Here is a 2,185-nt window from a genome sequence, read left to right as displayed (position 1 = left end):
TTTAAGTTATTGTATATTAAGAATAATAAATGTTGTCTTTAATTGCATGGTACTCCACAATGTTCCTTACTCATTGTACAGTGAATAGAGATTGTATTGATCAAAGAAGAGTTTCAATCTAAAGTGCTTGAATTTTCAACATACACTTTACACTGGTATGAGCCTCCTTGGTAGCTGAAAAGGTCACATGCTTGCCAGAATACTGTATGTCATCCCAATATCACATAGTAGTTGGTAAATTAAGAATGTATTATGATAATTACAGGTAAAGTAAACAAGTAAAAACTTGAATGTGTGACACGTGCAGTGGGACAGTGTTAATCAAATACTGTAGCCTTTTCTAGTGGTCTGGGAAGGGGGTGATGTCACATATTCACCCATTTCCTTTGTTTGCTTTGCCTAGAATTATCATCAATTCTTAATTTACTCTTTACTGTATGGTACTGAGATGTACATACACTATTCTAGGCCAAGCTTGTGGCATTTTTTGCTAACAACGAGGCTCATACCAGTTCATACCAGTGTACAACTCGAAAGTTGCACGCTAAGGTGAAACTCACCTATTCAACAAGTTCTTCCTCTTTCAATTTATAGCTACGTGCACTAACAACAGAGTTGCCTATGGAACCAGGCATTTGAATCATCCTGTACTTCTAAGAACTGGGAATGTAAATATCAGTTCATGAACGTTAATTCAACAAACGTTGTAATGTATTTAAGTTAAATTTTTGATTTACTTTTACTCTTGAATTAAGTAATTTGTCAATGAAAATATGTTATCATGCATTACCTAACCTATCCTAAATCTATCATAACTCTGCATGAATTTGACATCCCATTTTATATTTTTTTATCATAAATTTTTGAAAAAATTAAAACTGCCAGTTTTGAGAAAATGGATACAATTTTTTTACACCACTTCAATTATTTTACCCAGACATAGGCATGCAATATTTCATGTGAGCACTTCAAGACCTTACTGTCAGAATTACTTCGGTAGGTGCAGATTGACAAAATATTGCAAATTAAAGTTAACAAGATGTTAAAAAAAGGTGAAAATCGCACATTTTGCACCCCAGTAATTTCAGAAATATAAAAGATATGGATCTGTAACTTTCCTATTTTACTACCTCAGGTAGGAAGTCTGTACCACTCCATATCAAGAAAAGACAATAAGAGCGGTTACAATACTGAACTTATAATTACTGCTCTGGTTCATGATGTCTGTGAATTTGATCATAATAATCTTAGACTTCAATCATTATTTTTCAGGTGAGTACAATAGGATCATTAAACTCCTGCAGCACTAATATGGATAAGAGGATAGAGCTGGAAAATAAAGACAACATGGCAGACGAATACGAGGAGAGGGGAAAAGAAGAAGAAGATGAGTGTGGGGAGGAAGAAGACATAGAGGAGTATTTGAGGAAGACAGAGATAGGAGAGAAGGAAGCATTAGCTGCAACAGCAAAGGGTGGGAGTTGCACACAATTTGTCCTCCCAAAGGTGCCTGTTGTTGGCCCTTTAGGTGGTAGGTCACATGTAAATAAAAAACAACATGATTCACGGAAGTATGAGCTAGATGAACAAGAATATGTGGAATCTAAGACGAGTGTGGAAGATGAGGATGAAGAAGAAGATATGTATAAATATATGAGGATCATGGAGTTAGAGAAGAGTGATGAAGAAGAATATGATGAATATGGAGAGGAAGGAGATGTGGAAGAGTACTTGAAGAAGACAGAGATAGGAGAGAAGGAAGCGTTAGCTGCAACAGCAAAGGGTGGGAGTTACGCAGAATTTGTCCTCCCAAAGGTGCCTGTTGTTGGCCCTTTATGTGGTAGGTCACATGTAAATAAAAAACATCATGATTCACAGAAGTATGAGCTAGATGAACAAGAATATGTGGAATCTAAGACGAGTGTGGAAGATGAGGATGAAGAGGAAGATATGTATAAATATATGAGGATCATGGAGTTAGAGACGAGTGATGAAGAAGAATATGATGAATATGGAGAGGAAGGAGATGTGGAAGAGTACTTGAAGAAGACAGAGATAGGAGAGAAGGAAGCATTAGTTGCAACAGCAAGGGTTGGTAGTTACGCACAATTTGTCCTCCCAAAAGTGCCTGTTGTTGGCCCTTTAGGTGCTAGGTCACATGTAAATAAAAAACAACATGATTCAC

The sequence above is a fragment of the Lepisma saccharinum genome, chromosome 2 (genome assembly GCF_977018435.1).
Source record: "Lepisma saccharinum chromosome 2, izLepSacc3.1, whole genome shotgun sequence".
Lineage (NCBI taxonomy): Eukaryota > Metazoa > Arthropoda > Insecta > Zygentoma > Lepismatidae > Lepisma > Lepisma saccharinum.
This window is presented reverse-complemented; position numbering follows the sequence as displayed.